Genomic DNA, 12,780 nt, shown 5'->3' on the forward strand with positions numbered 1-12,780 from the left:
AAATAAACAAATTTGCTCTTGCTGTGACGATAACAGAACAATGTTTCAATTGCTGACAATACATATTTTGTATGTGACTGCATGTAATAAAAAGTACACCTTTGCACTTGCCTGCTTCTCCACCAGAAACTGGGACTACTGCACACAAGCTGTGCTGAAAGCTGAGCACAGGGAGAGGGAAGGATCCTGGGGCTGAGAACAGCTGTCCAGCACTATGATGGGGCTGGCTCCTTACAACCACCCACTGCCCAGCTTCAGCTTCACACCTTCCCTTGTGCCAGGTCCTTCACTGCATTCCCCAGCTCCAAACAGCAGCTGTACACAAAGTGCTTACAGCAAAAGGGCAGCACAGACACTGCAAAGTGGCTACTGCTGCTCTACAACCCTGCACTGAAGCTCTTGTGTGAGATTCACCCATTTGCCATCCTAAGTATAGAAATCTGTTTTTATATTTCTTTTACTTGCTTGCACAATAGTGCACATTGCCAAGTTAGAAGAGAGCATAATAGAAAAATTACTTTTGGCAGTAAAATGTTTATTATTCTCTATTGTAAAGGTAAGAAAACAGTAAAAACTTATGCTTCTTTTCTTCTTGAAAAACATGGAGGAAAGACCCATGCAATTTCCAGTGCAATTTCCAGCCTAAACCAGTCACATAATTTTTTTTCTGTGTTAGGAAAATACTGTGTAACTCAGTCACTGCATGGTTATAAGGGCCATACAACCCCTGAGCACAAGTGATGCACAGTTAGGGCCAAAGCATTTGGTCCAATCAGCCTTGTTTATGGTGGTGCCTTACAGTATCACATCAGTGCTGAAAGAACAGCCTTTTAAAAAAAGGACTGCTTGCTGAGCCTGATCATTTTCAACTGATTTCTAACTATGTCACTTCCTATGGTAACTAAAATCAAAAGTGATTTCTGAAAGTAAATGTTAATATGTTATTTTTGGGATACTGAAATTGTGGTGCCAATATTGGCTTGTGATGGCCTTGAGTTCTTGCAAGTTGTGCTACAGGGAGCTGCTATTAGTTTGAAGTGTTGAGTTTGGAGACTAAGAGAGAGTTTGAGGGAAAGCAAACATATCTCCCATGCTGGTAAAGCTGTACTGAGCGAAACAGATTATCAGGTTTGCCCTGTAATTTCAACAGCTCCATATATGCCTGTGAATATTGGGCTGCATTAAACAACCTTGGAAGTGTACAGTGATTACAGAATGGGAGAAGGAAATCCATGAGACTGTCAGAGAATTAAACATTCTTTCCCTAAACAACTGTATAGAAAAGGTAAAACCAGTTGTATTAATTACACTAGTAAACAATCCAAGAAATTTTGCTGAAAAGCTTATCAGTAAAGCTAAGCTAGCATCCATAAACACAAAGTAAAAATTTGTCTGTTGAAATATAAAATTCTAAGTTTAAATATGACATGTTAAATGCTTGGCACATGTGAAATGTGACAAATTTCTTTACATTTTTTTCCCACACTTTACAGAACATGCCCACTGACAGTGCTGAAGATATGTGAGTTACCTGAATAACTACTCAATAGTGACCAGTTGACCTCTCTGTTCTAAGCTTTCTGCACACATAAGTTCTCCCCAAATGATCAGTTTAAGAGCAGAGATGACCACTGCAGACACGTATGAACCACAGACAGACACAACAACCAGTCACTGACACAGGTACCACTGTGGCAGTCAAAATTCTCACAAGCGTTTTTCTGCTTTTCAGTCCATCACAGCAAAAGAAAAATTTTTAAAGGTGAGAATAAAAGAAACAAGTTTTGCAGCTGATTGCAGGGAACTCCTCACAAACAGGTCCAGGCAAAACAGGAAGCTGTATCAGAAGTTGATTTGAATGGCTGTGTGTGGTAGGTGCAAGACAGCATTTGAAAGTGTAGTACAAAAGACATAAAAAGGTACTGAGAGCTTTGAAAGTGAAGGATATAAATCTGGAGAGACAAAAAATCGGTACCACAGAAATATTGTAACAAAATTTGCAGCAATTAAAAACAAAAACTATTAAAGTAGATGTAATTAAGGAAGATGTTAAGAAACTACAACAAAATAAAATCAAGACGGGAAAAACTGATTTAGTCACACTGTACTTGTAGGACTGCCTAACCATATCTTGGGATCTACCCTGGAACACAGGCCTGGGGATAGAATGAGAACACCCATAAATAATTATATGGAAACGAGAGCTCCTGGACATCTCCTTGGACTGAAATAAAATTTGAAGGGAGGAGGTCATCAGTGACTGAATTACCAGCATGAAAAGAAGGGCCTCTTTCAGTGTATTAGCAGAAAAGTTACTGAATAGAAAGTCAGACAATAGCTCCAGTAAGAAAAGCAAAACACTGTTCTTCGTAGAAAGCATTTTCTTCTGGCTCACAGTGCTATAGAAGAATAAAGCACACACACACACAATTAATTGTTTGTATGATGGAAAAGATGAACACTTTGAGTAATATATGCCATAAAGACAATAGCAGGACAGTGGTTAGGCTGCCAGCGGTCACAGCCTTTACAGATGCGTAAGTATTCTGTCCTGCATCTCAGCATCACTCACAAAACCCTCCAACAAAATAAACAACAAAGAACATTAGATTACTTCTTCACACTCATTAAGATGGAGTTAGCAAACCTTGATAAGGTATTTCAAAATATTTTTTGTTCTATCTGCACATTTGCTGGATAATGAGGTTCTAATGGCTGTCAGACAAAATACCTACTTTCTCACCAGTTGTGCAGTCTACTGAGAAATGAGGCTGAAAAACCCGTAGGGCTCTGTTCTAGAAAAATTCCACTGCAAACCTACATGCAAATTAGACAGCACAGTGTGCTATTAACCCTTTGGTTACTTTTAGTTTTTGTAAAATGTTTTTTCTTGTACTTCAGGCATGTATGAAAAAGAGCTAAATTTCATATAATTAAATAAATTTGTTTGACACATTCTGAATTTTGTCTCTATACAAAGATGAGAAAAAAATGGAAGCTATAAATATGAAGCTTTTCCTCTCAAACACAAATGTGCCCTCAAATATGCCGCAACATATTTTCTCAAGATAATGAAGCTACATCAGGGAATGTCAGGATGGCTGTGCAATATTAGGTGAACTTGGTAGCTATGATTATTTGATTAACTGCATCCCTACTCTCCAACAGGCTGAACCCCAGTATCTTTTTTCACTTCAGAAGTATTGCTTTCATGGCTATGTTACAGCAGTGATGCTGACAATTTCTTAGATATTTTATTTCTGATTTAGCGTACCAAAAGCTCTTACAAGGGAACCTGGATTTTCTTCAGAGTATGAAAATATTTGTGCTGATCAGAGTAAAGATGTAATGTTAAAAAAGCTTTGCTTTTGCAATTTCAGTTGGTTTAATTTTCATGAAAGTCGACTGATGAGAATTAGAAAGTATTAGGAAGTACATGTAGTTCTGCAAGTGTAAAACCTTGCCTTGCAAAATCTATCCCTGTACCTATTTGCACATCTTCCAGAACTGCATGTTCCTGCTGCTTCAGTTATTGGGTTGTCAGAGGTGATCCTGCCGTATTGCCTATGATTTTTAATCAATTACTTACACATTTGGAGATTCTTCGGGAATTGATTTAGGTTGGCTGGCTAGTGTCTGTTTTACAAGACAAGATCAAGAAAAATCTGTATGCACTCACCAGCAGGGGAAGAAAAAAAAAGATATGTTGACACATATGTATAGAATATATAGCAAAATAACTGCAAAATTGTTATGTATAACCAATGGGCATTCACATTTCAAAAACCACATTAAATAAGAATTTAATACTTCAACACAATGCAATTTCTCAGTGCAAAAGCTAGAGGAATAAAAAGGGTTGATTTTGTACTGTTAGCCAAAATGCAGGAGTGTATGTAGTATGTCTGGAGAAAACAAACTTTGAACACTCAAGGCCATTTGTGTTGCATCTTCACATCACCTGCTGATCTTTAATAACATTGTACAGAAAGCACGTTGTATCAGACTTCTCTTTTTCTAATTTGAAAAAAGATTATTACAATTTTCAGCTTTCTGCTCCTCTAGATTTTAGACCTAATAGGGTCAACAAAGTTACTGTGGCAAATGCAGCATGTTACTTCTGGAGAAAATAAATTTGTCTACAAACACCAATACAGAGCAATTTCCTAGTGTACAATGCCAACATCTAATTTCTCAGTGACATGTTGACAGGTTGGGAAAACTATCACTAGAAATTTGTTCATAAAACTCAGCAATATCAGTAGCACTACAGTGCTGGTAACAAAAACAAGGTGGATCTAAACCACAGCTAGCAAGTATGAATACTAATTTAAAGAGTATCCATAAAGTGAGATCATCTAAAAGCTCAGTCTTGCTTTAATAACCAGGCATATTTAGTTTCATCTTTTCTGAGCTATGCCAGACTGTTTGGCTTGGAATGGGAAAATTTGTGAGTTGGAAAATTTTAATACAGTGTAAGCAAAGCTTGAAATACAGTATAAGATTTGCTATTACAAAATATGGCTCTCCTCTGGGTGAAAGCAAATATTTTTTCTGCTAGATATAAACTTCTTTCTGACATTACACATCTATTATTTTGAAAATATTTTATATTCCCATTCCAAAGTCTGCTACATCTATTTCTGATGTCCTGGAATGCAAACTTGCTATAGTATTGTACTATCTTTTAAACTTTTCAATAATGCAGGAATGCTTAGAAAAATAACTTTCAAAGATTATAACAAACATACAGTATTTTGCCCAAAGATCCTTCACTTCTGCTTAGTCTCAGCTCATTATCTCATCTGTAAAAATAACATGATGACTCCATCATTTATGAATCTGAAATATATTACTAGAAATATATTTCGCTTACTGCTTGTGCAAAACAAAATCTTAAAGCTTTATGCTCAGATGCTGAAGTGCTTTGGAACTTAATATGAAATTTATGGGCGTCTAAATAAAAGAATCAAGGAGAACTGACACACTCTGCAAGTAAATTCTCATGGACCTGTGTCTGAACTACTCACTTGGTACTTGACCAGGCAGAACTGCAGTTAAAGTCAGCTATGGAACATTCGTCTTTATTTCAGTTAAATGACATCTATAATTGTGCATTCTCACCCACCTCTGTAGCTGGTTTGTCTGAGCACTGTGAGTAGTCAGTCATGTCCTCAAGATTTGACAAATAAGTTGCATTTCAGATATAACTTGTCTAACCAACATTAAAATATTTTCACTCGCCTTGAAAACAAGTAATAAGGAAATAATGAATAGCCTACTGTTTGTATAAATAATTTTTCTACTATAGGAAATGAAGTATATTTCCCCCTTCACCACTGAAGCACCATTGGTACTAACCCATTATTTTATATTTGGACGCTAAATTCATTCAAGGGCTCAGAGAAAAGGAGAAAACAAATTTTGCAGCTTCAACACAGCCTTTAACTTATCGCAACTGAACACAGAGAAAACTGTATTCAACTACCAATTGTATGAATAATCACCGGAATCCTGTTATTTATTCTCTGATACTAGTCAAAAATACATATCTGGTATCAGAAGAACTGCCTTATTTCCTTAGGAACATGTTGCTTCACTAAGTGTTGTGAAATTAAATTAATATTACAATTAAATTAAAATTAAATACAATTGAAATTATTCCTCCCAGGGTTGCTAAAAAACCCAACAGAACCAGCAGGTGTCTTTTTAGCAAGTTATTTTGTTATTTCATACTCACTATCATTCCATCATCACCATCATCCTATTAAAAAAATTCTCCTGGGATATTCAATAGGCAATTCTATATTCAATCATTAACAGAACAAACAAGAAAAACAGATGCCTGATTTCACAGTATGATAGAGGTGCTGAAAGATTCAATGTATATGAAAGGATTCTTTAAATGACCACATTCATCTAACTAAAAAAACCCCATAGCTGATAGCATCCCTGGCTCTATTGCCATCATCCAGCACTAGTAGCAGAGTCAGTTTTGCTGGGCCAAATGCCTATCTCTACTTTTTGAAGAAAGAAAAGCTTTGTATCATTTTTAAGAACACTAGTAAAAAAAAATGCCATGAAATTCACATTTTTAGAACTTGAGTAAGTAGAAATACTAGAGGTATACAGTTTTAGTGATGCTCATGAGTGCTCAGACACAGAGCAGAACACCCAAAATAGTCTTATTTCACCTTACAATATATTTTTGATCACAAGGTTATGCTGATTTTACTGCAGGAAAAGAAAAACCTTACCATTCCTTCAAAAGAAGGTTTCATGTATTTCTGATTGCTATAATAACTGGAGAAAGACAAGTTTGGCCTTTCCCAGTTCGATCAAGAATTGCGGCAACTCATCAAAGTACGTGTGTCAGCTGCAGAGCTTGTTTTTTAGTTAATGGCACCTATAAACAGTTTTCAGTAGAGGTGCAGAATTTGAAACCTGCTAGCATTATAGACAGACCAAAGATTTCCAGGAGCTCCCAGGAGCTTATCAACAGCAAAATGCACAGTATGACTGGTTTTCCATTCAGATTTAGACATACATAGGAAGATGAGATTTGAATATCCACTCTTGAAAAGTATGAACAGTAAGGCTGGCCGGGAAGAAAGTGTTTCAAGATCCCAAGTTATTACGATTTCCTGTTATCAGACTTTGACTTGCTAATTTTTCTTTTGGCTCACCTTTCATCCTAAGAGCATAAACCAAGCAGCAACTTCCTGAAAGAGCTGCTGAAATTACCTGCCAAAAGATGCCCAGAAGCCATTTACTATTAAATCAGTCATTGCATGTGCCATGGAAGTAAGTATACATATGGTACTTGCAACAGGGTAACTGTGATGAATTTATAAGCATTTATTACTCATATTTTATATTTTCAATTGTAAATGCACTGTGGTCAAGCAGAAAATTCTATACTGTGCCTTTACCTCTGTTTTTGGGGGAGAGTTTCAACAGATGGCAATATAGAAAGGTCTCCATATGGCTGTGGAACACTGAATCAAAAAGGAACAAAGCTTACCATCCACAAAGAATGTAATGGAAAAATGCCCTTGAAATGACTCACCTTGGTGGCTGAATCAGATTGAATTTACTACTTAGTTGACTGTAAACTAATACCTTTATCTAACAGAAATATGCCTGTGCTTAGCAGGCACTATCTGAATCCACATAAACACAGATGCATGGTTATTTTATAGAGTATAGCTTCAGCAGAACTCTTTATGTCAGCATAAATGTGAAGAACTGATGAGGCTCATCAGTAGCTTTTGAAGGAGGCCAGACATAAGCACAAGCATGTTTGAAGGGTATAATGCAGAACCTCTAAATAGGGCACAATGACACTGGGGGGCACCAAGCCCAACACATCTTTGTCCTGTTCCTCTCTCGGAGCCTCTCCCTACCCCTGCCCCACCCTCAAAATTCAACTTTGTCACAACCTTTTTGGAGGTCTAGAGGACTTTGGTACGTTACACAAAATTATGAGACTGAAGAATAATTAGAAACACTGTAGTTTTGAGGTTCTTATAATGATTATCTGTGTGACAAATAACCTCGAATTTTCCAGGACAGATACACCACAGTTCAGCTGGGAAGGTTGTATGTCTCTGGCTCCTTGCTACTTCTGAAGGACCATATAAGGAACAGTTTATTTTAGCTATATAAACAAGCCATTCCTTTAAAATGTGTGGAAAACAAGGCGATGAATGGAAACAAATGCTAAGGTGAAAAGGATTTTGCTAAGAGATCCGGTAGCATTTTTTTGCATTAGTCCAAGTAGAGTTGCATATGTAAAAGTTTAGAATTTAAGCACTGTCAGAAAGATTTTTAAAACAAGCAATGAGAGCAAGATGAGTAAGGGAGCATTCTGATAGTGGATTTGTGAAATAGAAACTGAGCCCTCCACTGGGACATTTCACCTCACTGGTAGTTGATGAATACACAGCACTGGCAATAGGGACATGGGAGAAACCCAGACCATCATAAGCTTCCTGAGTAAATGTGATTCAACATGTTGCATGCTACTTTAGGAATAAAAGAAAAAACCAGTCAATTTCATTGCGAAAGCATCCACAGATAGCCCTTGACGAACTAAAACCCACAGACAAGACCACAAAGTCAACTTTTCTAAGTCTGATAAAGCTTGGAGTTGCCAATCCTGTCTAACAGGACAACTAATTACTGTATTTCTACACAACATCAAATAATTTATTAGGTCCATCAACAGGTCCAGGTCACTTTCCAAATGTGATCTAGTTCACTCAGCATCAGACACTGCGCCACACTCCGGCATGACAATGTTCCTCAGAATAACCTCCAGCTATTTTGAGTTATGCAGCTGTAGAGACTGGAATAACTCCTACAGGACCCACTTAGGATCAAGAAGCTGGCAAAAAGCTTGGCAGTCACAGCCCTTTTCCACTGTTCTTGCCATTCACAGCAGATCAGCCCATGCTCATACGCTGGAACGTCATCACTGTGAACCTGTGCACTGCCTGTTGAGCTGTCCTGAGACAGCGCCCCAGAGCAAAGCAGTAGTACAAAGGGTCAGGATTTGAAAGAGGTTCTAGCAGTTGGCCTAGTTAGGTGTTTAACGTTCTCTGTTCCTCTACCAGCTGAACAAAATGGGGTTCCATAGAGCATCCAAAGGGTTTATCTCTACCTACTAATTCCCAAGGAGCAGCGTCTTCTGCTCTTACTGCAATGAAGACTGAACTTGAAATGCCCATACCTATCATTTCACAAACAGGCACGAGGCCAATAGAGCATACAGCAAATGATCAAAGGCCAAAAAAAGATTATCTTTTATAATCTGAAATACGATTTTGACTCGAGTAGTTAAAAACAATTGCGTTTACTTTCCAATTTTCATATCAAAGCAAAATGCAAAGAAGTTGATACCACATCATTTGTATGCTTCATTTTGAACTATTTATTTTGATTTAGAGGCAGGATCAAAGAACTCCTCTTTGCTTGGTAAGCAAACAGTGACATTTCAATCCAGTCATTATCATATGCATTCCTGAAGGATTCATCACTGTAAGCATCTAGACTATGCTGAGCTGGGATCACAGACACTATCTTCTATTGCATTCTTAGAGCTATATTTAAACCACACTTCAAATATTCTAAACTATGTTGTGTACTGGGTATTACCCTTGCCCTTTCCTAGGTCAGTGTCGTACATATACATATCCTTCTGTGCAGCCATATTGAAAATCCTGAACTTTCACTGGGAGGGAGGGGGAATCTTTGCCACCTCGCTGAGTTTGCACGGCTAAGCTTTGGTAGTGGGAGGGCTACAGAGGTGGCTTCTGTGACAAGCTGTCAGAAACTTCCCTCAAGTTTGGCAGAATTTGACTCACGAGCTTCTTGCTGTATTTTCTCTCCCCTGCCCAGCTGAGGGGGGAGTGGTAGAGTGGCTTTTCTGGGCACCTGGCATCCAGCCAGGATCAACCCACCACAGCAAGAGCAGCTCCCAGTGCTACTAACACTGCTGTTCTGTAACCACACCTCAAAGCAGCTACAAAAAAGCTTGCAGGGTCACAGTAGTGATTTTCTAGCAGATAAAACTGTAGCCATTACTGGACTTTTCCTGTGTGGTTTGAGATATTGTGTGGGAGACAGGTTATGGATACATTCCTTATGGCCACCTCCAATCTGCATGTACCTATCAGGACAAGCAGAGATGGCTCAGCTATAGTAGGAGAGTAACAACTTTGTCACACAATCTGTGGTGATTTTTTTCCTGTCTGCAGAGTGAATGAGGTAGAGTGCTGGTATTTAAAAGTACCAATAAATAAGTATTTTCTGAACAGCAAGGAGTTCTGAGTTTAGACAATGAGATCACATAATAGCCTAACAAAGTTAGAGGAGCAACTTGTTCAGCTAAACCCATTAATATCCACTTAGGGTGCAGCCACCTGCACCATTCCTGCACTGTGGCTTTATCAGTATATGTTTGGTGATGATCAATTTACAAATGCCATTTCTAAGTCACACTGTATTATTAACAACAGTAGGGAAGCACTTTCTCTCACAACATGGACACTGTCATGCTCAGACCGCAGTCATGCCTTTCCACTTGGCTGAGGCCACTTTTGTCTACAGGAGCCTTCTGGAAATATCTCAAAAAATCTGAAGATTAATTTAACTTTTGTAGCTCTACCAGAAGCTATTTCTCAAACTGAAAGGAACAGCTGTAGAGAGACCACTGCATAGTATGTTTTGAAAAATAAGGACTGTATGCATTTGTGTTTTGCCTTGGATAGATTCATCACTAGCTGTGAAATTATTTTTCCTGTTAGTACTACAGTGGTGACTTCTGACAAATGTTTTGGACTTCATGCTATGTCTGACTCAAAGAACACATGGCTCTGTAGCAAACTTAACCTGACATTTTAGTTCAATATTTAACAATTGTTCTGTCTGGACAGCTCCAAATCATTCATCATTATCTCATTCAAAATGACAGCACATGAGAAACGGTTCTACTCATGCCTGTTGTGCCCCTTTATTAGCAGACCTACATAAAAGAATAATTGCAGATTATCAGTTTACTGTAATGCTCCCTACCCTTTCTGCACTAATACCCATGGAAATACAGCAGAGAAAAAAAATCCCAAGAACTTATAACTGTCTTCTCTGTTTAGCTTCTCTTTCTACTACTCTTCCATACACTAGAAAAGGACACCAGAAATTATTTACTACTTGAACGTTTCTCAGGAACTCTCCCAAGTACAATGGCTAAACAACAGGTTCCCAAGTGGTAGAACTTAATTATCTTCCTTGATTTCATTTAGTTTATGTACTTCCAAAGCAATTTTTTCAGACCAACAGCACACATACACACTTTCAACTGTCCCATCCTGAAGGCAGAGTCCCTGGTCAGTCAGCAGGTCAAGCAAAACAGAGCTCATGTGATAGCATCTTTCAGGATAGACCAAAAGTTAGGACTTCTTTTCTACCTAGGTGCCAATTTTTGTCCAACTTATAGGATTTATAGAATTTATTTATAGGATTTATAGGATTAAAATCTATGCATCTCTTTTTTTGTTGTTTTTTGTTTACACACAAACTGAAATTCTTAGTATTAGAGATATTCTAAGGAAAATTAAAATATTCCCAAAAGCTTAATATCTAGTACTAGCGCATTTCTCAGAGAATGAAAACTGTGTTAAAAGATTCAGAAAATATGGTATAAGATAAGTTTTTGCTCCAAAGCAAAAAAAAAAAACCAAACAAAAAAAACCTCAAAAAAAACCAACCCCAAAACCAAAAACAAACAAAAAACCTCAACTCAAAAAACCCCAAAAACCAAAACCAACCTAACCACTCCCCCCCCAATAAAAGCCCAAAACATTACCCAATGGCAACTTAGTGACTGTTTCATTTGCAATAAGCACTATGTTAAGGAGATAAAGACATGTCAAAGAATAGATGGGCAATAGTATCCGTAAGGGAAAATGTAGCTGAACAAAACTATGGTTTGTTCCAAGTCTGGTAAAACCCCCAATCTTCAAGTTGTTCCCCATCTCTGTGACCAGATTTTCCTAAAAATACAGAAAATTTATCCAAATTCAGGTTCTTTCCTCCCAAACATCCCATCCTCAGTCTCCTGTACAGCAGTAAGAGGCTCTGAGGAGCCTACTCTACACAGAGTGTCCCACTGTTCTCCTGATGGGAAGAAAGTGTTTAACTAAATTGCCACTAGGATTTATTTTTAATGTAGAAACAGTTGCAGTGGTGTAATCCAACAGACACAGATGGTAATCTATCTAATTTGTACAGAGCAATTAATAGTGTAACAACAACTGTCAAAACAGGGCAATTAAAAAAAAATACAAAGAGCAAGTTTCCTTTTTGACTGGTTATATTATTTATCAAAAACTGAATGGAGATTTTGGATACACTGCAGAGGAAAGAAAATAATTAATTCAATTCAGACCTCATAGTCTGGCAAAAGAAACATAAGACAGCTCCAGATGGTTTCTGGAAGAGAAAGATGGAGTTCGAAAAAGATGACGAAACTTTTGCTATCTGGACCTCAACATTTGGCATAGGAGAGGGAAGGCATTATAAAATTATGTTATCACAGATGAATTCTTAACATGTTAAATCCTCTAAAGTCTTAATTGATATTTTGCTTCAGCAGTTGTCTGGTTCTCATCGTGTACACCTGGAAAAGTAAGCGATCTTAAACAGTTATTTTCGATATTTCAGAGAATAAAATATTTATCAAATATTTTAAATCTCTTTCTGTTCAGTAGTCCACCTCATATTTAGATCAGTGGCAAACTGCTACTGCTTTATAGTAGCATGCCTTGTTTACCTGAAGATGCTGCTTGGACTGAGTTCATCTCTCTCAAAACTAAAATGTGATTTGCTAGGAAAATCAACTCAAAATTTGGCACCCACTGTCATTGTTAGGACCCACAGATAGTTTTGAAGCTGCTGTAAAAACAGCAGGATGACAAATAGACACTGATACTTTTTTTGAGTTGGATTTTTTTGTTATTTTTAATGCCCATGTCAAAAAACTTATTCACCTCACAGCACCTGAGTCAAGATCAGCTCTGGTGAAGAGGACAATAAATGGCTCCCTAGGCAGAAGCAAATTTATCAGCAGTAGTCTACTGGACTGATAGTTGGGTAATCCACAGTAGGGGCCTCCTGAATAACACTGTCAGCAAGTTCATGGAAGTCTCCTGTTTCATTCAGTAATACAACACTGACAGAGCAGAAACTCAATCAATTCCACCGCTATTAATGTCGCTG

At 37.7% G+C, this 12,780-nt stretch overlaps 1 protein-coding gene across 7 annotated transcripts in view; it reads right to left on the reverse strand.

The window, feature by feature from the left end:
- The window catches only part of ZNF385B (zinc finger protein 385B), a 152,670-nt gene that overhangs the window by 10,134 nt on the left and 129,756 nt on the right, over positions 1 to 12,780 (reverse strand). The window lies entirely within an intron of this gene.

The sequence above is a fragment of the Pseudopodoces humilis genome, chromosome 8 (genome assembly GCF_049639895.1).
Source record: "Pseudopodoces humilis isolate 2021_Gansu_Grassland_sample_001 chromosome 8, ASM4963989v1, whole genome shotgun sequence".
Lineage (NCBI taxonomy): Eukaryota > Metazoa > Chordata > Aves > Passeriformes > Paridae > Pseudopodoces > Pseudopodoces humilis.